This window comes from Heptranchias perlo, chromosome 1, assembly GCF_035084215.1.
Source record: "Heptranchias perlo isolate sHepPer1 chromosome 1, sHepPer1.hap1, whole genome shotgun sequence".
NCBI classification, from domain to species: Eukaryota; Metazoa; Chordata; class Chondrichthyes; order Hexanchiformes; family Hexanchidae; genus Heptranchias; species Heptranchias perlo.
Window position 1 is genome coordinate 166,765,975 of NC_090325.1, and position 24,776 is coordinate 166,790,750.

Here is a 24,776-nt window from a genome sequence, read left to right on the forward strand (position 1 = left end):
AAAATTGTAGTCGGTCAAATTGGGGTAGGAAAGAAGTGGGTAAGTCCCCCGCTCCATTTTAACTGCCTCCCCACACCTGGTTTTTGCCAGGTTGGGGGGGGGGGGGAGCAAGTTAAAATCGAGGAGTCAGTGGTAAAAAGAGTAGTTTCTCAACCGTTTTATCCAGAATACAGTTCTACACATAACATTTGGACGAAGGATCAGCAATCAGAGGAGAGGGAAAATAAATCTAGCTGAATACATATGACCAGTGAGACTGCTATGAAAATGATATCAATAATTCCCACATTGAATAAACACTGTGATCCATCCTTAGTTGCAGTTCATTAGTGGCAAAAGAATTTTGAACAGTTAATGATTAGATTTAATATTATTGCAACTGAGTGGAAAAGGGCTCCACTCCTGCATTCTGGCAGGAAGGAGTAACAAGGCATTTTTGATAATATAGGGGAAAGCAATGATTACAATAGTGCAAAAACAGCACTTAACAATGATTTTATGCTGAAGAGAAACACTACAAAGTAATCCTCTTTCATCAGAATGCAGGTAGACAGTGGATCAGTTTTGTTCACATGGAAAAAGAGCAAAGGTCATTGTCAAGAAATTAAATATTAAGCAATGGAAACCAAATGAAGGGACTTAAAAGCCGAAGGCAAGGAATGCAATTTTTGTGGTGATGCAAATCCACATGACGGGGATTGTCCAGTGAAAGGAAAATCATGTCAATCCTGCAAGAAAATTAAGCATTTTTAACACTGCTGTTACTCAGAACCAGAGAACTGTGGTAAAACTACTGAGATCAGGACAGTGAACAAAAGACCAAAACTCAACAAATTAGAATCATTTCGCAGGACTCAGCTGGTAATAGTTCAGAAGAGGAGAAACATGTTTCAAACTAAAGAGAAATCTAGAGAAAAAGTGAACTCTGTGTCAAGTAAAGATGTAGCAACTGTACTGCAGATTGAAGGTGTACCAGTGATTGATTCTGCTTGCTGAAGAACAGCAAAATTAAACCAATTGTTGGTTTAGAGCTGAGACTACAAAAAAGCTCAGTAAAGTTGTTTTCAGCTATAGCTGTACCAGTCCTCGGAAAGTGCATGGCAAGTATGAAGGGCAATGCTGGGTCCCTTCCAAGCCTAAAGGCAGCAGAGGAGATGAAAAAGCTGATTGTAAGTGATGGAATAAATAAAGCGAAGAAAGCAGCTTTGTTGATGGAATTTGCAATGAAATGCCAAACATTCTAAAGGATGTGCAAGTGAAACTGCACATAGATGAATCCATTCATTCTGTTGTAAATTGACATTGGAAATTCCTATTTCCACTCAGAAGGAAAAGTAACATGAACAAATGGAAAATGATATAATTGAAGATGCAGATGCCCCCCGCCCCCCACCCCACATTGGATATCACCAATAGTGGTTGTACCAAAACTAAGGAATCTTGCGGATTTCAGCCTTTCATTATGACGTTCTCCACTCACATTAGTTTCAAACAACACAAAAAAAGTGGAACTTTGGGATCTTGTTCATTACTAAATTATCCAAGAAGCAAAGCAAGGCATCCCGAGTCTCTTGAATATGTCAGACGATATCTTGATCCATGCATCTAGCAAAGTTAAACACAGTGTTTGATGGAAAGACTAGAAAAAAGGGCCTCCTATGTACTCATGAAAAGTATGAATTCAGTAAGAAGAACATCTGTTGTTTGACTTGGTATTTTGAGGAGATGGTGTGTCACCAGACCTAAAGAAGATGGGTTGAGGGATAAATGTTATCCAAAACACCAGGAGAACACCCTTGGGATCTTTTACATTCACCTGAGGGGCAAATAGGGCCTCAGTCTAACATTTCATTTGAAAGACAGCACCTCCGACAATGCAGCACTCCCTCAGTACTGCACTGAAGTGTCAGTCTAGGTTATGTGCTCAGGTCTCTGGAGTGAGTCTTGAACCCACAACCGTTTGACTCAGGGGTGAGCCAATGCTGACACCTTGGAATCATGGAGGGAGAAATGAGGAGGGGTGCTTGAGAAAATGAATTTTGAGAAAGCTTCTAAAGGAAGAAAGAAAAATGGAGAGATGAAGTGATTTAATGAGAGAGTTCTGGAGAGTGGGGCCGAGCTAACTGAAGGTTCAGCTAACACTGTTGGAGTGAAGGGAGAAGGGATGCACAAAATGCAAGAATCAGATGATCAAAGAGTGCAGGGGACAGGGATGTAAAGTTGGAGGAGGTTGCAAAGGGTGCTACAAATTCTGGCCTGCCATAGACACCTTCTCAGGTTCAGTGACATTAGTCACTCCCATTTACGGGAGTTGACACATTTTGCCATATAGCTACCTGAATGGTAATGTAATCCAGAAGTCTAACAATAATACGCCCTCATGACCTGAACCAAATACTAATATCTCTCATATGTCTACTCAAATCTCTCCGAGGGCAGACCAAGCAAAGATTTGGTGAGACGAGACTTGATACGACTAGACAAGCTGCTTTACTTCACAATAAGGTGAACATACAGAATAACAGTAATGATCGGACTCACTTTAATTCAATCTTTACAACTTGTCTTTGTGTGATGAAACAAAACAAAGAACATACCATACTTACTGACTTCTGTGGGTTACCTTGACTTAAACAAAATAACTTCTAACTGTCCTCCATCATTTCTAACCTCTTAGTCTAAGCATAAACTCTGCAGGTTGATTTTAACCCACACCCCCTACCCGGCGGTAAAGTTGCATGGGAGGAGTTAAAATTGTCCGAGTCCACTTACCGGCCCACCAACATTTTTTATCTTCAGTCGGCTGAGGCTCCTGCTGCAGGCAGAGGAGACATAAGAACATAAGAAATAGGAGCAGGAGTAGGTCATACAGCAACTTGAGCCTGCTCCGTCATTCAATAAGATCATGGCTGATCTTCTACCTCAACTCCACTTTCCCACCTTATCCCCATATCCCTTGATTCCCTTAGTGTCCAAATATCCATCGATCTCAGTCTCGAATATATTCAACGACTGAGCATCCACATGCCTCCGATGTAGAGAACCCCAAAGGTTCACAGCCCTCTGAGTGAAGAAATTTTTCCTCATCTCGGTCCTAGATGGCCAACCCCATTATCCTGAGACTATGACCTCTAGTTCTACACTCTCTAGCCAGAAGAAACAGCCTCTCAGCATCTACCCTGTCAAGCCCTCTAAGAATTTTATACGTTTCAATGAGGTCACCTCTCATTCTTCTAAACTCCAGAGAGTATAGGCCCATTTTACTCAATCTATCCTCATAGGACAACCCTCTCATCCCAGGAATCAATCTATTGAACCTTCATTGCACCCCCCTCTAAGGCAAGTATATGCTTCCTTAGGTAAGGAGATTAAAACTGTACACAGTACTCCAGGTGTGGTCTCACCAGAGCCCTATATAATTGGAGCAAGACCTCCTTACTCTTATACTCCAACCCCCTTACGATAAAGGCTAACATACCATTAGCCTTCTTAATTGCTTGCTGTACCTGCATGTTAACTTCCTGTGATTCATGTACAAGGATACCCAAATTGTCTGACTACCAACAATCCTTAGTCTCCTACCTTTTAAAAGGGACCTAATTCAAATCTAAAAACTGCAACCCTATTATATCATTGGTGCCACAACATTTTAATTTTGGCATTCGGGAGGTCTACACAAGGCCAACTCCGACAGCAGAACCATGGTGGGAGTCATGGAGTGGCCAGAAGAGGCCAAGGTAAGTTTCTGCAGGCCTATGGCTTCTGTCTTCCCAAGGTTAAGTTAGAGGAAGTTGTGGCTTATCCATGACTTGATGTCAGACACGTGATAGCACAGAGGTGGTCATGGGGTTGAGAGTGGTGGTGGAAAGTTAGAGCTTGTTGTTATTAGCATAAACACAGAAGTTGACCATATTTCTGTGGATGATATGACCGAAGGACAGAATAAAAGTGATGGTGGTAGGGTCACTAGGAATGTATCTTAATACAAGGAAATTAAACCTGATGTGATTGGCATAAGTTATTCTACGGATGATGGGAATTTTGCTGATTTGGGGCCAATTGAGCAGCTAATGAGTTTAGACCTAAAAGAATGGAAAGACTACAGTCCACTTTGTTGGAATTCATCAAGGTATAGGAGACTTGAAGTGACCAATTAAGAAGCAAAACTGGGATAATGTTTTTCATATATGACATTGGCACTGGTGTGGTTTGTAATTCTCAATCTGTATGTGTGACATTATATATTGTCATTTAGGGCTCAGTAATGCAATTAGCTTCTTTAAATTTCTTAGAATGTGCCAGAGTTAAGCAAGTGTTCATATTATTGTTTATTGTAGAAGTTAAAGTTAAAATGAAAACTTGCATTTATATAGCACCTTTCATGCCAAAACACTTCACACAATGATTTACCTTTTCAGTGCAGTGACAGTTGTTATATAGGCAAAAGCGGTAGCCATCTGTGCCAACGACACTCCACCATCAGCAATGACTAGTCCAGTTAATTAGATGTGTTGGTTAAGGGTGCTGTCTTATTCTATTACTGACACCAAAGTCAGTTGCTATCTATCAAGTATTAGGCAAGTCAGCATGTTTGGCAGTTAATTTTCAGCACCTTTGAACAATTAGTTTTGGAAGGAAAGGAGGAATGTGGTGATTGAGATTATATAGAGCCATAGAACGGTTACAGCACAGAAGGAGGCCATTCGGCCTTTCAAGCAAGTGCCGGCTCTTTGTAAGAGCTATCCAGTTAGTCCCATTCACCCGTTCTTTCCCTGTAGCCCTGCAATTTTTTTTCCATTCAAGTATTTATCCAATTCCTTTTTGAAAGCCATGATTGAATTTGCTTCCATCACCCTTTCAGGCAGTGCATTCTAGATCATAACTACTCACTGTATAAAAAGGTTTTTCCTCATGTCGCCTTTGGTTCTTTTGCCAATCACCTTAAATCTGTGTCCTCTGGTTCTCAACCCTTCTGCCAATGGGAACAGTTTCTCTTTATTTACTTTATCTAGAACCTTCATGATTTTGAACACTTCAATCAAATCTCCTCTTAACCTTCTCTGCTCTACGGAGAACAACCCCAGCTTCTCCAGTCTATCCATGTAACTGAAGTCCCTCATCCCTGGAATCATTCTAGTAAATCTTTCCTGCACCCTCTGTAAGGCTTACACATCCTTCCTAATGAGCAGTGCCCAGAATTGGACACAATACTCCAGTTGTGGCCGAACCAGTGTTTTATAAAGGTTCAACATAACTTCCTTGCTTTTGTAATCTATGCCTCTATTTATAAAGCCCAGGATCCCGTATGTTTTTTTGACCGCTTTCTCAACCTGTTCTGCCACCAACATTTGTGCACATATACTCCCAGGTCTCTCTGTTCTGCACCCATTTAGAATTGTACCACTTAGTTTATATTGCCTCTCCTCATTCTTTCTGCCAAAATGTATCACTTCACACTTCTCTGCATTAAATTTTATCTGCCATTTGTCCGTCCATTCTGCCAGCCTGTCTATGTCCTCTTGAAATCAATTACTATGCTCCTCACTGTTTACTACACTTTCAAGTTTTGTGTCGTTTGCAATTTTTGAAATTGTGCCCTGCATATCCAAGTCCAAGTCATTAATATATATCAAAAAAAGTAGTGGTCCTAGTACCGACCCCTGGGGAACAACACTGTACACCTCCCTCCAGTCTGAAAAACAATCGTCCACCACTACTCTCTCTTTCCTGTCACTTAGCCAATTTCGTATCCATGCTGCCACTGCCACTTTTATTCCATGGGCTTCAATTTTGATGACAAGCCTATTATGTGGCACTTTATCAAACGCCTTTTGAAAGTCCATATTCACAACATCAACCCGCGTTGCCCTCGTCAACCCTCTCTGTTATCTTATCAAAAAACTCAATCAAGTTAGTTAAACACGATTTGCCTTTAACAAATCCAAGCTGACTTTCCTTTATTAATCCATACGTGTCCAAGTGACTATTAATTTTGTCCCGGATTATCATTTCTAAAAGCTTCCCCCCCACTGAGGTTAAACAACTGGCCTGTATTTGCTGGGTTTATCCTTACACACTTTTTTTGAACAAGGGTATAATATTTGCAATTCTCCAGTCCTCTGGCACCACCCCCATATCTAAGGAGGATTGGAAAATTATGGCCAGACCTCTGCAATTTCCACCCTTATTTCCCACAGCAACCTAGAATGGATCCCATCCAGACCAGGTGACTTATCTACTTTAATTACATGATGTGGAGATGCCGGTGATGGACTGGTGTGTACAAATGTAAGGAATCTTACAACACCAGGTTATAGTCCAACAGTTTTATTTGTTTTATTTTTATGGCCTTGATAACGGGCTGTTGGAAAGATTATCTGTAATCACCAGGCATTGTTCTATGACTATATATGCAGTAATTTTCAATGAATCTCGACACTCACCTGACGAAGGAGAAAGCCTCCGAAAGCTTGTGATTTTCAAATAAAACTGTTGGACTATAACCTGGTGTTGTAAGATTCCTTACATTTGTACTTTAATTACAGCCAGCCTTTCTGGTACCTTCTCTTTATCAATTTTAGCCCATTCCAGTATCTCAACTACCTCCTCTTTTACTGTGATTTTGGCAGCATCTTCTTCCTTGGTAAAGACAGATGCAAAGTGTTCATTTAGTACCTCAGCCATGGCCTCTGCCTCCATGCATAGATCTCCTTTTTGGTCCCTAATTGGCCCCACCCCTCCTCTTACTACCCTTTTACTATGTATATACTTGTAGAAGATTTCTGTATTCCCTTTTATGTTGGCCGCCAGTCTATTCTCATACTCTCTCTTTGCCCCTCTTATTTCCCTTTTCACTTCTCCTCTGTACTTTCCATATTCAGCCTGGATCTCGCTTGTATTATCAACCTGACCACGCCCCCCCCCCCCCCCCCCCCCTTTTTCTGCTTCATCTTACTCTTTATCTGTTTCATCATCGAGGGAGCTCTGGCTTTGGTTGCCCTACCTTTCCCATCTTGGGAATGTACCTAGACTGTACCTGAACCATCTCCTCTTTAAAGGCCACCCTTTGTTCAATTATAGTTTGGCCTGCCAATCTTTGATTCCACTTTACCTGGGTCAGATCAATGTTCTCAACCCACTGAAATTGACCCTCCTCCAATTCGGTATTTTTACTCTAGATTGCTCCTTGTCCTTTTCCACATCTAATCTAAACCTTATGATACAATGATCATTGTTCCCTAAATGTTCCCCCACTGACACTTGCTCTACTTGATCCACTTCATTTCCCAGAACTAGATCCAGCAATGCCTCCTTCCTTGTTGAGCCGGAAACATACTGATCAAGAAAGTTCTCCTGAACACACTTCAGAAATTCCTCCCTCCCTTTGCCCTTTATATTATTACTATCCCAGTCTATATTAGGATAGTTGAAGTTCCCCATTATCACTACTCCATAGTTCTGTATAGAATTCTCTATAGTATTGTATAATTGTTAATGTATCGAGCAGAGAGAGCTTGTCATGGAGTTAATGCTGACTACGGAATATATGATCAGCAAGTTTGAATAAAGACTTGTTTTTTCTTCATTTTATCCCAAGCTCCAGTCCCACACATACAAGTCTCATACAAGGCTCAACAAGTAGTACAACAGGTATAGCATATATCTATAGGCTAGGTTTTCCACCCATTTTCTATATATGGGACTGAAAGTGAAATTTAGTAAAGCTTTCTCTTCTCCACCCAACCATGGGGGAAGAACTGTTATGGTTGCTATGTGCAGCAACATCACACATCCCTTCAAAAATAATGGGGGTGAATTTCCGCCAGACTTCTGTAACTTTGGAGGAACAGTCATGGAAATCCCTGAAAAATGGCTTACACTGCATTTAGGTCATTTTTCCAGGGTTTCCACAGATCTTCCACTGAAGTTACGACAGACGAACAGGAGAAGCCCTGTGGATATTCACCCTTATTGTGTTTATGAGGTTACCATATATATCGAGCACAACAATGCTTCCTCTGTGTGCTATAACCCCAGTCTCAGAATAGAACTACTTACTGCACCAATATAATCGTGTTCCCATGCCATCCAAATCCGGGGGCCTGTTGACATTGCTTTTAGTTTATAAAAAAGGCACTGAATTTTATATAAATGCAGACTAATCTACTGTCAATTTCATAAGATAAACATGATGAACTCTGTTAAACTCCCAACTAGCCTAAACCTACTTTGTACATGGGTGTGTGGACTGCAAAACTGAATCTCACATGCATGTAACAATAGCCACTGTTGCCCTTGACCAATCGCACCCTCCCAGAGTCATGCACCGTGTCTAGTTTTATGAATTACTGCCTTGGAATTCACTACCAGCTGTCTAATATCTATTATGTAAAACTGCTATAATTGTTTTAATTGAGAATAATTGTGATTAAGTATTAAATGTCAACTCGGCTCAATTGGTAGCACTCTCACCTCTGAGTCAGGAGGTCATGAAAATGCTGAAACTCTTTTTATTACAGAAAAAAGACTGTCACTGATTCAGTCTGGACTAGGTTTGATTTCAGAGATGAGTGCCAGTAGTGAATGGACACAGTTCTAACTCACTGCATACTCATTTCTCCTAGTATCTTATCTTTACACTCCATTCAAATGCCCCTTTTATCAAGTCCTATCATTCCTCTCTCACCAGTAGAGCAGCTAGTGACTGGCTCTCACTTCCCCCCCACCCCCCGGCCTATCCTTTTCTTCCAGGGAGAGGCTGCCTTTAACCGTTTCACGTGGAAATGTCAATCTCTGACTACAGCTAACATTCGGATTAGACTTAAGCCTGAATTCTGTTCACAACAAAGAATCAGGATAAGGGTACTTGAAATGTATTGTGCTGCTTATTGGTTTAATTTACCATCCTTTCAAATACCTTTCAATCCCAGAGGTTGACATCCTGACAGCTGACTAATACTAGTTATAGACATTTATTGGCAATTTTAAGTTAATGTAAAATAAAATGAAATGTTCATTTTTAAAAGCCGTACTGATTTCGTGGAATTTGTAATTACTTGAAATTATCTGATAAAATGTGCAAAAAAGCTCAGTGTAAAGATCAAAAATGTTATAATCATCACACATTGCTGTCCAATCAGGTACATGACACTCTGGGTCACAGTAGTCAGGCTCTGTTATGGAATTTTCTATGAAAGAAACCCCTTCAGATTTTAGGAACATAGGAACAGGAGTAGGCCATTCAGCCCCTTGTTCTGCCATTCAATTAGAACATGGCTGATCTGTACCACAACTCCATTTACCCACCTTAGCTCCATATCGCTTAATACCCCTACCTAACAAAAATCTATCGATCAAACAAGGCACCTGTGTCAATCAGCACTCCCTCAGTACTATACTGGAGTGTCCATCTAGATTAGATCCTGGGGTTGGAGTGAGGCTTGAGCCCACAACTTACTGACCCAGGAGTGAGAGTGCTCCAATGAGCCAAACTGACATGTTTAGTGCATACAAAGTATTTAATAAAGAAATACTACTCACTATAGTTGAAATAATGGGCTGGAAATTAGTGTGCAACATTATCGTATGGACATTTAATATGCTCACGTCAAATTCCTCATCCTACTACTTTAATGGAGACATTATCCAATTTAAAATAACAGGATTAAAACCTGGAATGTCGAACTCTAGTTTACAGCACTGAAAGAGGCCATTTAGCCCGTCATCTTTGCCAAAGAAGAAGAACTTCCATTTATATAACACCTTTCACGACCTCAGGATGTCACAAAGCACCTTACAGCCAATTAAGTACTGTTGAATTGTAGTTACTCTTGTAATGTAGGAAAACACTGCTGCCAATTTGCACAGAGCAAGGTCCCAGAAATAGCAATGAGATAAATGTCCAGGTAATTTGTTTTAGTGACATTTGCTGAGGGATAAATATTGGCCCTGACACCGGATAAATTCACTCACTCTTCTTTGAATAATGCCATGGGATCGTTTATGTCCACCCGAGAGGCCCTCAGTTTAACATTTCATTCAAGGGCTGCTGGTATCAGTGGAGCCAGAGCCACTCGTGTGTGTGCAGGATAGAAGGGGAGGAAAAGAAATAAAACTGGAATATATGCCTCTATGTTTGTATCCATGTCATATACATATACACATACAATGGCTGCTATGTTCTCATCTTCTGCACGTGTACGCTGCGTTAGATTTAATTTAGAAGAAGCAATGCAAGTACCCATAGTGCAGCACCCCACCAGTGTGTAGCTCCACTTAATCTGCCCACATAACTTTTAATTGCTGAGCCCCAATTACAACACTAAGTATCAATTCAAACAATGCATTATACACCCTGTTATAGCTCTGCTGGATTATTATGGTGATCAGGAATAAAATGTTAAAGCTTGTACTGTCCTTTTATGTTTTGGGATGTGTATGTTTGAGTAGTTGTGCTATTTGTGGGCACTTCAAACCAATCCAGGACGCCATATATCACAATGCATTCTCAGTTATACTTATTGTATACAGTTGCAGTGTCAGATGTTTCATAAAGGATAAAGGACCGGTCCCTGGTCTCTAATAGCATTGTCATTGGTAAAATGATAGAAGGTGGTGAATTTATGGAATGGTCTGCCAAGGGAGGCAGTGGGGCTGATTGTATCATATGAGAGAGAGTTGTCTAAGTACCTGGTGAAAAATGTGATAGAGCGGTATGAGAGGTAGTGTGTCATATAATATTTCTTAGACATTGGGATCGGACAGATGGGTCACAGTGGTCTTGTCCTGTTCTGTAGATTCCCATGTTCCTTCTGCCACATACTTGTAACTTGTGCATGATTATATCTGTGCTAAAAAAGCAAATCCAACATGTACATGTTGCACCAATCTCTGATTGCTCAATATGGCTGATGAATAGAAGTTTTCTCCACTGGCTGTTCCATGAGTTGAGCGTGCCCATAACTTCTGAAAAAGTGCAGCAATACCTTTTTGAACGGTTGGAATGACTACAGTTATCCAATCCCTGGTCCAAGTGATAGCATACCAGTCAGCACAATGGTTCTTTCATTCATTATGTTAATTTTTTACCTGACTTGATCTACTAAACCTTATGGGGGAGGGTCATTAGAAATGAAGGAAATTTCCAGTCAATTTCTGTTAGGATTTGACAAAAATCAGCTCTCCCTGTCATTCAATCCCACTAAGTGTATGCAGTGAAGTAGAACAGCTACAACAGGATCATCTGCACCATTAGGACCCGTAAAGCCTTGGACAGGGTTGGGAAATTCCCAATCTAGGTTGGGAATTTCCTTGAAGCTGATCACGCTCTGCTGCCGTAACTTTGCCGGAAGTGTGATGGAAACTCGGCTTACACGTGTAAACAGGGCCTATAAAAACCTTGCAACATTTGATTTTAGCTTAAAGGTTCTAGGTTATAGGCAGATTCTGAAAATTATTTCATTACATTGTATATTTATATTTTACTGGAGAAAAATAACAATGTACTATATACGACACACCTTCAATGAGCAGATAAATAGCATTACAAACATTTTTATCTTGCAGCAATGAAACGTTTAATATTTTTACCTTAAATCAGTCATATGATACACATGTTGTATTAAAAATGATGGGTAAACTGCTATCACATTTATCTAGCAGCAGAATTGAGGTAAATATCACAAAGCACACTCCAAGTCTTGGACTATCTGTGAATAATAACGCAGGACACCTACTTGTAATGGTATAACAGTGATAGTTGACCTGAACAATAATAATATTGCATGACAGTTACAACTGTAGAATAGAGCTGTGTTTCACAACAAATTGCTAGGGAGTAATATCTCTAGAATGTATTATATAATGAGATAACATTGAGGGATTACAAAACTATCGTCAAGAGTTTCAGAAGGTTTCATAAAATGCAATAGTAAAACTGGGAAGGTCACTAACCGTCATCTGAAAATCAAAAATTAGATTACAGCCTTGAAATCCATGCTGTTAATCACAAATATTTGGTGAAGTCCACAGGAGTGATTTTATTCCAAGAATAAATAATTGTAACATAAGCCCGGATTTTAACTGTCTGTAGGTTTCTAGCAGGAAACCGCACTGCCGAATTAATTTCCTGCCCTCCTGTGGCAGAATGAAACTGGGTTGATTTTAACAGCCGGGCCTTATTTAAATCCTGCTGGCCGACTGCCCACCCATTCCAAGCGAGAAGTTGGCGGGAAACTGGAAAATCGCACGGCCCCAAGGCCATCTGTCGACAGCAAGTAAGTGGTGGAATCAGCTGCCAGGCAATCCCACGGAGATCCTGCGATCAGAACGAGAAGGCGACATCGCAGCAGGGCAGTCCTAAGCTTTCCTTGTGGGGCCCGGAAGAGCACTCATGCACTCCTGCCCATTGTGCCCCTCAAAGAAAGTAAAACAAAACTTAAAAACTTACCTTCTTGGGCCTCTTCTGGCCCCAATCCTCTTCGCCACTGAGTTGGCCTGGCGGGAAACTTAATACCACTTCCCACTCAGGCCGTGTGGTAAAAATTGCAGTCGGGTGCCAATGACGTCATCAATACCTGACATACATATGTTAAGAAGGACCATGTTGGCTTTGGGCAGGTATCCTTGCTGCCTGCTGAGGAGAGAAGGTGAAAATCAGAACCTGTCAGCTCCCGGCAGCTCCAGGGCATGTAATTAACCTGGGCAATTTCCCGCCCGATTTCCATTGATGGGTAGGGTTAAAACTGCCTCCATAATCACTGCAATTTTAATGACTAACAATCAATGAATGATTATTGAGAAATAATAGAGCCAGCATATGTTACATAGAGAATAACGAGAGTGAGTACAAGGCAATAATGTAACTTACAGAATCAGATTACACCATACGCCAAGAGAAGTAAACTTGAATACTATGTAACCACACTGAACACTAATATTAGATGACAGCTTTGAAATCTATGGATTGTTTTGTATATATATTATTTAATTTTATATGTGGGTTTTGTCTTTTATCCTCCCTTCCTGAAGATTCTGATTCTTGCTTTGGCACAGTTGCATGGGCATCAGCAACCCTCTGGAACTTCACCCAAGTAGCCATTCTCCATGGGTGAGCCTGGACAGTGAGGCCTAGAAATTGGTTGATGCTGTGCCATTTTACAAGCATAAAACAGGCACCAAAGCATCCAATGCAACTGACACATTCGTGCTGGAAGTGCCTTGGTAAAGGCAGAAAAAGAGACATTCAGGGCCTGTGCCTGAAACAGGCATTAGGTCCTATGCATTTGCAATTAGGGGGCTTAACACCTGTTTGAGGCCCCCTTTGCAAAATTGTACTGCCCTGAAAGCAGCTGGTGCTGGGATGGCGGCGTTCAGGAAAATGAGGTCTAGATGCGGCCTAACCACTGTAGGCTGCAATTAAAAAGGTAAGTTTAATTTTAAAAAATATTAATGGAAGCACAGCGGCCCATTACATCCTCTTCAATGCTCATATCCTATCCATCATCAACACTGCTTACTTACGAACATACAAAATTGACAGGCAGGAAAAGACCAGCTGGCACATCAAGCCTGCCCTACACCATGATGGCTGGACCCAGGGCCAATAAGGGAAAAAATACTCTGGAAAATTCCTCTCTGACCCCCTCAGGTGATCGCAAGAAGTCCAGGAGATCACACGGACCAAGTGTTATCTATAAAGACACTTACCTTCTATATAATGTGATCTCTGCCCCAGTCAGGAACTGGTCCAGCTCCCTCTTGAAGGCATACAGAGGGTCAGCACACACCACACCAGTCGACAATATATTCCAGAGGCTCACAACTCTCTGGGAAAAGAAGAACTGCCTAACATCTAGTCTATTCCTATACTTCCATATTTGAAAGTCATATCCCCTGGTCCTCCGTAATCTGTTAAACTGGAATAATCTATCAATAGGAACACTATCCAACCCTTTAATTATTTTATAGACGTCTATCAGGTCACCTCTAATTCTACGCTGCTCTAAAGTAAATAGACCAAAGTCCTTGAGCCTATCCGAGTAGCTGAAGAATCATTCTTGTATGTCTCCTTTGGACCTTTTCCAAAGCCACTAAATCACCCACCATGTGGGGGGACCAAAACTGGGCAAGTATTCTGGATGTGATCTGACCAGCAACCTGTATAGTATCAAAATGATGTCCTTTGATTTATACTGAATTGTTCTATTAATACAAACCAATACCCTGTTAGCTTTAGCTACAGTTTCTCTACATTGGTCATGAATTTTTTTTTTTTTTAATTCGTTCACGGGATGTGGGCGTCGCTGGCAAGGCCAGCATTTATTGCCCATCCCTAATTGCCCTCGAGAAGGTGGTTGTGAGCCGCCTTCTTGAACTGCTGCAGTCCGTGTGGTGAAGGTTCTCCCACAGTGCTGTGAGGAAGGGAGTTCCAGGATTTTGACCCAGTGACAATGAAGGAACGGTGATATATTTCCAAGTCGGGATGGTGTGTGACTTGGAGGGGAACGTGCAGGTGGTGTTGTTCCCATGTGCCTGCTGCTCTTGTCCTTCTAGGTGGTAGAGGTCGCTGGTTTGGGAGGTGCTGTCGAAGAAGCCTTGGCGAGTTGCTGCAGTGCATCCTGTGGATGGTACACACTGCAGCCACAGTGCGCCGGTGGTGAAGGGAGTGAATGTTTAGGGTGGTGGATGGGGTGCCAATCAAGCGGGCTGCTTTATCTTGGATGGTGTCGAGCTTCTTGAGTGTTGTTGGAGCTGCACTCATCCAAGCAAGTGGAGAATATTCCATCACACTCCTGACTTGTGCCTTGTAGATGGTGGAAAGGCTTTGTGGAGTCAGGAGGTGAGTCACTCGCCGCAGAATGCCCAGCCTCTGACCTGCTCTCGTAGTCACAGTATTTATATGGCTGGTCCAGTTAAGTTTCTGGTCAATGGTGACCCCCAGGATGTTGATGTGGGGGATTCGGCGATGGTAATGCCGTTGAATGTCAAGGGCAGGTGGTTAGACTCTCTCTTGTTGGAGATGGTCATTGCCTGGCACTTATCTGGCGCGAATGTTACTTGCCACTTATGAGCCCAAGCCTGGATGTTGTCCAGGTCTTGCTGCATGCGGGCTCAGACTGCTTCATTATTATAGGGGTTGCGAATGGAACTGAACACTGTGCAGTCATCAGCGAACATCCCCATTTCTGACCTTATGATGGAGGGAAGGTCATTGATGAAGCAGCTGAAGATGGTTGGGCCTAGGACACTGCCCTGAGGAACTCCTGCAGCAATGTCCTGGGCCTGAGATGATTGGCCTCCAACAACCACTATCATCTTCCTTTGTGCTAGGTATGACTCCAGCCACTGGTGAGTTTTCCCCCTGATTCCCATTGACTTCAATTTTACTAGGGCTCCTTGGTGCCACACTCGGTCAAATGCTGCCTTGATGTCAAGGGCAGTCACTCTCACCTCACCTCTGGAATTTAGCTCTTTTGTCCATGTTTGGACCAAGGCTGTAATGAGGTCTGGAACCGAGTGGTCCTGGTGGAACCCAAACTGAGCATCGGTGAGCAGGTTATTGGTGAGTAAGTGCCTCTTGATAGCACTGTCGACGACACCTTCCATCACTTTGCTGATGGTTGAGAGTAGACTGATGGGGCGGTAATTGGCCGGATTGGATTTATCCTGCTTTTTGTGGACAGGACATACCTGGGCAATTTTCCACATTGTCGGGTAGATGCCAGTGTTGTAGCTGTACTGGAACAGCTTGGCTAGAGGCGCAACTAGTTCTGGAGGACAAGTCTTCAGCACTACAGCTGGGATATTGTCGGGGCCCATAGCTTTTGCTGTATCCAGTGCACTCAGCCATTTCTTGATATCACGTGGAGTGAATCGAATTGGCCAAAGACTGGCTTCCGTGATGGTGGGGATATCGGGAGGAGGCCGAGATGGATCATCCACTCAGCACTTCTGGCTGAAGATGGTTGCAAACGCTTCAGCCTTGTCTTTTGCACTCACGTGCTGGACTCCGCCATCATTGATGATGGGGTTGTATGGTAAGTAAGTTTGATCTTTAGGGATCTGTGCACAATAACACCAAGGTACTTTTCTCTCTCAACCTCTTTCAGTATTATTCCATGCAAATGATATGTGTATTCTGTGTTGGCCCTACCAACATGCATAACACTACATTTACCTAAATTAAACGCCATTTGCCAATGTGTGGCCCACACCCCTAGCACATCATAAATCTTTTTGGATTTGATTGCACTCCTCTACTGACATAACCTTTGCACAGATTTTGGTGTCACCTGCAAACTTACTTACCATACTCCCAACACTGCTGTCCAGGTCATTAATAAAGACAGTGAAGAGTAGTGGGCCTAGGACCGATCCCTGGGGGACACCACTAGTAACATGTCTCCAAGCTGAACCACATCCATTAACTACAACTTTTTGGCTGTGGGATTGGAGCCAATTCCTAATCCAGCGTTTCAAATTACTACTGATACCACAAGATTCTATCTTGTGAAGTAACCTATTGTGAGATACCTTATCAAAAGCTTTCTGAATGTCCAGGTGGACAATGTCTACCAGATTTCCCTCATCCACTATCCTAGTGACTTCCTCAAAAAACGTTATCAAATTTGTTAGGCACGATCTATTTTTTCGGAAGCCATGTTGTGAATTTCTAACGGCCCCTTCCCTTTCCCAGTGATCATAAAGGACATCTCTTACAATCCCTTCTAGCATCTTCCGAATAATGGATGTCAGGCTGATAGGCCTGTAGTTCCTTGGCTCTGATTTGTCTCCTTTTTTGAAAATAGGAATTACATGAGCATGTGTCCAGTCTAAGGGAACTATCCTTGATTGTATTGAACTATTAAAGATATGGGCAAGGGACTCACAGAGCACCTGACCCATCTCTTTAATCACCCATGGGTGGATATTATCTGAGCCTGGAGCCCTATCAATTTTGAGCTTTCCTAATCTATCCACGATGACATTACTATCTATTTTAATATTAATAATGCTATTCAATATTGAGCACCCCTCATCTGGAACATAAGAATCATCTACAGGAGAATAGATTAATGCAAAATAGTCATTTACCAACTCTGCCATAATTGAGAATCAGTTTGAATGCACCCTACAGTATCCTTTAGTGGCCCTATATGGTCCTTTATGGTCTTCTGACTTCTGACATAGCTGAAAAAGCTTTTGCTATTTCGGCCACAATTACACACCATCATCTTTTCCAACAATCTCTTTGCTCATTTTATGGCTGTTTTTGTCTCCCTTAATTGCAGGCGATACTTTTCCCTGTTCTCCTGTGAGTTAAGTGCCTTAAGTGTGTAGAATGCCTTCTGTTTCAATCAAATTTGCCTCTGTAGATTCCTTGTCAACCATGACGATTTTGTTTTACCGTGTGCCCTTCTTTTAACCATTGGGACATACATGGCTTCATTCTGTTTGAGAATGGCTTTAAATAGAACCCAAATGTCCTCAGTACTTGATTGCCTATCTAGTAGGGTTGCCCAGTCAACTTTTGCCAGATCTTCAGCCATTTTTGTAAAGTTAGCCCTCTGGGACCAGCATTAAACTGGCTGCAGTCTTGGATTATACCTAATTATATTATGATCAGAGCTGGCCAGGTGTTCCACCACATAGAGGTTTGATACAGCACTAGGGTTACTGCTAAAAACCAAATCTGGAATTTGTTTATCCCTAGTTGCCTCACCAAGGAAACAATCACTGATGGTGTCCACACCTTACTTCCACCTCTGCAACATCGCCTACCTCTGTCTTTACCTTATTCCCACTACATCCACACTTTCATTGCCTCTAGACTTAAATTCCAAACACCCTCCAACATTAACCTGCTGTGCTCCATCCTTCACAAACTGCAACTCATCAAAAACTCCACTGCCTGCATCCTGTTCAGCACTAAATGCTGTTTGCTTACATCCCAACATCACCATATCATTGGCTGTCTGATCCCCAGTCCTATTCTCTAGAACTCCCTCTCTAAACCTTTGTTACCTCTCTCCTCTGTGAAGCACCTTGAGACATTTTCTAAGTGAAATGCACTATATAAATGCAGATCCTTCCCTAATATGGGGGTGCTGAGGCAAATTATCAAACCCAAGGATTGCCACATTTAAGACCAGCTAACTCAGCGCAGACCGAGGATTGAATTTGGAACTTGTCTGTGTGACTCTGTGCACGAACCAAGCTATTGGGGGAGCTAGTATCAGTTTTACGAAGTTTTGGGCATCTTTTTGGATCAACGACTATTATCATCAATGTCAGTGCACACTAACATGTTAATGTGTGAAAAAGATAATTGTGACTTCATTATTAAATGTTTAGCAGAAATAATATGCAGTTAATTACTGTGGAATTCCTCATTTAGTAAATATGACATATATAATAATAGTTTGAAGAGTTTCCAGAGGTAAGATTCTTACTTCCTAATCAGTAAAGAGCTGTTAACTATCACATTTAGACAAACAATTCACAGTTTAGTATTAGCAAAGGTGAGAATGGAAGGCAGAACAGTTTCAGTGCTGTATGCCTCACAGTTTATTGGGTTATTTTAACATGTATATATATAAACAGCATTTTGTCCAAGTAAGAATGAATGATTAATGGTTTTCATTACACAGAATGGCTTCAACACACTTTATCTGGCAGGGTGTATTCCACAGTGCCAGCAGCAAGAGCACGCAACTGTGCATGCATAAATTGTCACCCCTCTACATGATCTTTTCTAAGGTGTTAACGGGCCGGATTTTGCTCTGAGCGGTGAATGAACGACCGTTTGTTAGACTTGCACTTACCCATCGACTCTCATGGGGCTCTCAATCCAGCACCGCGCCCTCTCCCAGGCATCTGGGACCTGAGTGAACAGGACAATCAGATTGAAGCGTATTAATAATCATGCAGAGTCAGGACAAGGAAGTGTAAGTTAGAATAGTGAATTCAATGTCAAAACAGGTACAGAAAGCAAAATAAGGAAAAGGTAAGAAATATTGAATTAAGAGAAAGAGATAAAAGAGACAGAAAGAAAAAGTAAAAAAAAATTAAAATGTTTTTTGAAATGTCCAACAACAATTAAAATCTGAAGGAATGAGTCTCCACACTTGTAAAACTTAATTTTCAGTGCCAGAGAGGTGGTTTGGCAGTCATTAAGATGTACCATGCAGTTAAAAATTTGCTTAGACTTAAAAAACTTGACATACTTTTTTTTTGGCGAGATTACTTTGTATCCATCAGGTCAGTGCAGGAACTTCATGCTGTCCCATTCATCTGAACGGTGAGTCAGCCGGCGGGATGTCCTTCCCGCGAAGCTTATGGAGGAGCAGGGCATCTGGTACAGCAAATTCTGGATTTCCGCGTTTAACAGCGCATGTGCAGTCGCCGGAAATTGCTCTACCATTTGCACTGAAGTAACGGTGAGTGCTTGCCGTTATTTTCAGAACAAAATCTGGCCCAACATGTACAGAGTGAACTCTGTGATCTGCTGCAGTTTTGGACAAAGCATCACTGTGAATTGTCAATAATCAGCTGCTGATTTCTGAAAATAGGAATAACTGGAAATATTTGCATCAGGATTAAGTATTTATGCTTTTCTGTGGAGCGCTGTAACACATTCAATTCCCTCACCCAGCAGGTATGAGAAGTGTTTCTGCATAAAGGGCAGAGCTCCCAACACCAGTACTTTACCAAGTTAAGTGCTAGCACTTGAAAGTGTTTTCAAACAGCAGAGGCCATCTTCTTCGGGAACTGGACCGACTGATCCTTTGTCCCCTTCACCGTCAGGTCGGATTACCTGAAGCTGCTGGGGATCTGGTTCGGGGGGGCCGGGGCGTGCACCAAAAACTGGGAGGAGCGGATTGCCAAGATGAAGCAGAAACTGGGACTGTGGGATCGACGATCCCTCTTGATTGTGGGCAAGAACCTGTTCATCAGGACCGAGGTGCTCTTGGTGTTGCTGTACGTGGCGCAGGTCTGGCCCATACCTCGCTCCTGCGCCGCGACAGTCACCCGAGCCATCTTCCACTTCATCTGGAGATCAAAAATAGACCGTGTCCACAGGAACACAATGTACAAATCTCCAGAGGAAGGGGAGAAAGGTGTGCCCAATGTAGCCCTCGTCCCGATGGCCACCTTTGTGTGCGGCTGCATCAAGCTGTGTGTAAACCCTCGGTACGCAAACACAAAGTGTCACTACATGCTGAGGTTCTACCTGTCCCCCGGTGTTGAGAAGGATGGGTCTGGCCACGCTGCCATAGAACGTTCCATCCAGTTGGACCGTTCCGCCCCACCTGTCCTTCGTGGAAAAGTTTGTGCCGAAAAACACCTTTGATCACAAGGCAGTCAGCAAGTGGTCCGCATGTAGTGTCCTCGAGACCCTGAGGGAAAAGGAGATGGTGGATCCTGTCGGTTGGTTCCCCGAGCAGACTGTCAAAGTCATTTGGCAGAACGCCTCATCGCCAGAGCTTTCAAACAAGCACCACGACCTAGCTTGGCTGGTGGTGAGAAGGGCCCTTCCCGTCAGATCCTTCATGCACTCCCCGAGACCGTCACCCATCTCCTTCTGGAATGTGCCTTTGCAAAGAAGGTCTGGAGAGAGATGCAGTGGTATCTGTCCAGGTTCATCCCGAGTAGTTCCGTAACACAGGACTCTGTGCTCTATGGGCTGTTCCCGGGGACGCACATCGAGACGGACATCAACTGCTGCTGGAAGACCATCAACTCGGTGAAAGACGCCCTTTGGTCTGCCCGAAACTTGCTGGTCTTCCAGTGCAAAGAGCTGTCCTTGACCGAGTGTTGCAGACTGGCACATTCCAAGGTCCAGGACTACGTGCTCAGGGACACACTGAAGCTGGGTGCGGCCGCCGCCATTGTATACCGAGGGGATGCAATCAGGGAAAACTCCCCTCGGGGCAGAATGTAAAATTCAAATTGATGTAATGTACCTGTAATGAATCTGTAATGTACCTGTAATGAATCTGTAACGTACCTGAAATCAATAATCTGTATTGAGTGTAATGCAATGAGGCACCTTAGAGTGTCATGAACTGTAATTACGTACAATGTGTTCATTGAACTGTACTTGATGTAACCTGCAAATTGTATAACCTGTATTGTGTACGTTTGGAATGTGATATGACAACTGTATTGTATGTATTGTTGCAAATTTTATGAATAAAGTATATATTTTTTTTTTAATCTGTTCTTATCAATTTAATATCTGATACATCCCCTATCTGGGGACCATATATTAAATTGATTTTTGGAACAGGGAGATGGAATAGGAGCTTGCTCCGTCCACTCCACGTATCAACCCAGTATTGCAGTGTCTCTGGGAACGGTGCAACTCCCTGTGGGGAGATATTCAAAAGGAAAAACAGGTCTTTCCCCTGCGTCTCTGTATGTGTGTATGTATTACTACTGAGAATAAAGCTGATATATTGCAAAAAAAAATCAGTTCCTGGAACAGCAACAGGAAGTTTCTGCTTCAAAAACACTGCTCTCATGAACCATTGTGGGGGTGCAGATTTTTTTAGTGTATGTGTATTTTGCCTGGTATCACAGTACATTGGAGGGTGGGTGCCAGTGAATCATATTGCTTCATAAAATACACCTACCTGCAATTATGTAGCAATTGCCTGCAATATATTTTGATGCCTTATATTATCTGCTTATTTTTCATAGCTCCTTTTTAGGTAATAATCTGCTGAAGTGGCAGATCTGTATTGTGCTTCCATAATTGCAATTTACACTAGAGATTGTTTTACATTGCAGGCAGTTGGCTGTGACCCAAAGCATTTCTGTCAAATTCAGCTGTGGTCCTATGTGTCACAGTCCAAAAGGCCCTAGGTACAGCCTCCACTCTGTGGTGAGAAAGCTGATCCAAGCCAGGTTAGCAGTTGAGGTACTCTAGGTGCCTCAATACCCCAGAATGAGGAAGGGAAAAAGTTGGCCAGGTTGTCCCCTCCTGCTTGCTATCCATTGGCCTCTTTTGGAAAATGTGACTGGGTGGACATTTCAGGTTTGGACTTGGCTGAGGTGCTCTCCCTGATTCAATAAACTCCTGCACTGGGAGCAACTTCCAACTGCTGGCCACCCTGTTTACATGGGGCCCGGCAGTTGAAAATGGCAGGGAAACATCAGTCGTCCCTTACATGCCCAAGGCCCAGCTGATCCAATTTTCAGCCAGGCCTGTAAATGGCTGCCCAGCAGTCCTGCCCAAAGCAAACGGAAGGCTGCTTGCACATGCAAATCTGCCAGTTGTAGGACCCAGTTTGCAATTTTCAAGCACAAATGAGCAGACCGCGTGCTGAGTGGACTAACCAGCAGTTTTTAAAGGGACCATTGGAGGCCAGTCCTAAAATGGCCTGGAACATTTTTGGGGTGAATTTTTATGGGGCTAGGAGGAGCAGGAATGATCCATTTGGCCCTACAAAAATACTATGGCCTGTTGCTGGCCGCTGGGCAGGCTCCCTCCCAAGGCACTCCACCCCCTCCTCTTTTACTGCTGATTTCCGGCTCGGCTGGCCCATGGAGCCGCCTGATTTTCCATGCTCGGATCACCGAGCTGCCCTCTGGCGCTCATTGACTGCTGGATAGCTCACCGACTGCATTCCAATTAGCCCTGAACCTGAAAATTGTTCAGGCCAAGAAATGCTTTTAAATGTAAATTTCAAAAAAAACAGATGAGCAAACTGTAGTTTAATCTTGGTCTCTGATTTGAAAACACAGGGAAATACTTGGGCCTAGAAATTCGATCGTGCCAGAAATCGGGCGCGCAGGGGGCGTGACGCGCCTTGCATGCGTCCGTTAATGTTGTCCCAGGCAGCATGTAATATTCGTGCTGCAAGCTCGTTTTAATGAGTCAGGTGCGCAGCCAGCGTTACCTGTGCTTTTCATTGGCTGCATGGCTGTTCGAGGGACCAGAAATCAGGCGACTCTGATGATACTTAAAGGCTGCCAGCACCTCTTAAAGGGGAGGTGCACTCTGGCAACAGACAACAGGGAAAACTCCTGAGGAGAAAAATGGCTGCAAGATCTACAGATTGTGTCCCCAGGTTCTCGGTGCTGCTTTGGAGGTTCTGGTCCAGGCAGTGGACAGGATATATTCAGGATGTTCCAGGATGGGAGATTCTGTTCCCCCTAAGGGGCATAATGCCCTCCAGGCAACAACTGCACCGCCAGTGGGAAGATATCGCAGCTGAGATCAATGCCAAGAACTTAGCTCCTAGGACATGGCTGCAAAGCTGAAAGAAGTTCAATGACCTCACCAGAGTTGTGAAGGTAACAATACTGCTCTCTTACTCTCTCCTCACACCTCCACCCCTTCCAGCCTCATTACTCACGATAATAAATACTTCTCTCCTCCACTTCCCATCGCCCTCCTACAATCACTGCACCTCCTTCCCCTCATACTCACACACTCACCACTATTGCAATCCTCACTTCCCTACAACTCACATCTGACACACTGCATACCCACTACTTGACCTTGACAGGCACATTCTCTAAACATCTCACAAGACTGTCACGAACACACTCCCTTCTTTCTTGCAGGAGAAGGTCGCCCACATCTCCATGCAGTAGGCTGCCAACAAAGGAGGCTGAGCCCACTTCCACACCCTCTCCCCCTCGAAGAAAGCGTGCTGGCCCTCACGGGCAGGTACAGAGTCACAGTCATAGCAACTGGCAATGCTGGAGGAGATGTCATGCAGGGTATGCGTTCTGCATGCTTTATCCTCTTTTTCCCTTATTACTTCTATCTCACCCTACACACTCTGCATGACAAACTGCAGATGCTTTCACTAGCCACTTCTCTCTCTGCTCCCCCTTCACAATAAAAACTAACTTTGTTCCTCTTTTTCGCTTCATAGAATCATAGAGTTGTAGAAAATTTACAGCACAGAAGGAGGCCATTCGGCCCATCGTGTCCACGCCAGCTGAGAAACGAGCCACCCGGCCTAATCCCACTTTCCCGCATTTGGTCTGTAGCCCTGCAGGTCACGGCTCTTCAGGTGCACAACAAAGGTATTTATTAATGAGTTGAGGGTTCCAGACCCCCACCACCCTCTGGGTGAAAAAACAATTCCTAATTTCTGCTCTAAACCTTCTACCAATCACTTTAAATCAATGACCCCTGGTTATTGACCCCTCCGCTAAGGGAAATAGGTCCTTCCTATCCACTCTATCTAGGCCCCTCATAATTTTGTACACCTCAATCAAATCACCCCTCAGCCTCCTCTGTTCCAAGGAAAACAACCCCAGCCTATCCAATCTGTCGTCATAGCTAAAATTCTCCAGTCCTGGCAACATCCTCGTAAATCTCCTCTGCACCCTCTCTGATGCAATTACATCCTTCCTATAACGTAGTGACCAGAACTGTCCGCAGTACTCAAGCTGTGGCCTAACTAGTGTTTTATAGAGTTCCAGCATAACATCCCTGCTTTTATATTCTATGCCTCGGCTAATAAAGGAAAGCATTCCATATGCCTTCTTAACCACCTTATCTACCTGTCCTGCTACCTTCAGGGATCTGTGGACATGCACTCCAAGGTCCCTCACTTCCTCCACACCTCTCAGTATCCTCCCATTTATTGTGTATTCCCTTGCCTTGTTTGCTCTCCCCAAATGCATCACCTCACACTTCTCCGGATTGAACTCCATTTGCCACTTTTCTGCCCATCTGACCAGCCCATTGATATCTTCCTGCAGTCTACAGCTTTCCTCCTCATTATCAACCACATGGCCTATCTTTG

The 24,776-nt window shown here is 43.2% G+C and overlaps 1 pseudogene; it reads left to right on the top strand.

Moving 5' to 3' along the window:
* The first annotated feature begins 21,202 nt into the window (after positions 1–21,202).
* On the top strand, positions 21,203–21,372 carry LOC137331310 (U2 spliceosomal RNA; annotated as a pseudogene).
* Positions 21,373–24,776: the final 3,404 nt, after the last annotated feature.